The sequence below is a fragment of the Octodon degus genome, unplaced genomic scaffold (assembly GCF_000260255.1).
Source record: "Octodon degus isolate 3935 unplaced genomic scaffold, OctDeg1.0 scaffold00022, whole genome shotgun sequence".
In the NCBI taxonomy this organism is placed as follows: Eukaryota; Metazoa; Chordata; class Mammalia; order Rodentia; family Octodontidae; genus Octodon; species Octodon degus.
The window spans coordinates 3,634,754-3,635,646 of record NW_004524598.1 but is presented as its reverse complement, the minus strand read 5'-3'; positions in this window follow the sequence as shown (position 1 = coordinate 3,635,646).

The following is an 893-nucleotide window of genomic DNA, read 5'->3' as shown; positions in this document are numbered from 1 at the left end:
AAGCCTGGCACAAAAACTCCCTCCTTGACCAATTATATATTTTTCTCTGAGGCTCAGAGACTTTAAGTGTCTATACATATTTTCCTTTGAAAAACAATAAAAGGGCACTTTTCTCACAGATAGAAAAATTCAAAGATAAAATCTACTGGCTTCAAGATAATTTTAATTAGTCTTTCAATCAGGTGAATAATTTGCACTTTTTCAGCATTTTCTTTAATTCTTGTCAATCCATTTTATCCTAAGTCTTAAAAACTTAAGGTTTTTAATTTTTTAATTTAATTTTTTATGAAATGACCTCTTGACCACATAATGAATCTATCCTCTTATCTATTAATTCCTTTAAATCCTGGGCATTTTAAATTGCTCAAACCCTATTTGGTCTAGAAGATTATGCTGTTACTTGTGATTTTATTCCTAAAATTTGATAGTATGCTCATTGTGGAATCATGAATTAAGTCATAATCCTAAATAAATTGCTCAATAATAATTTAAACTTCTGAGGGTTTTATTAAGAATGCTGAAGGATTACACAAAGAGTGCCAATGACCAAATCTCTAGGGACAAAGGCAGTAGCTGCCAACTTTTTGTTTAAATATACATGTTTGGAAACTAGCAATAAAAATATTTTTTCTGTACTTTATTTAGAAAGAGAAGGTAGATGTTTAAATTTAACTACTTAGTTGTCTGTCAGAAGCTTTAGAGACAGATGTATTTTAATATCAGGTGTTATTTTTTTCATAGCTCTCAAAAAGGAAAAGGTCTTCCATGATTTGAGGTTAATATCTATTGAAGTAGAAAACTGGAAATTGCATAATTATTGTAGTATATTGGTAGGCCTATGCCCCTGCCTTGCTACCACCTTTTAAAATAGCTACACTGAATCTGCTTCAAAA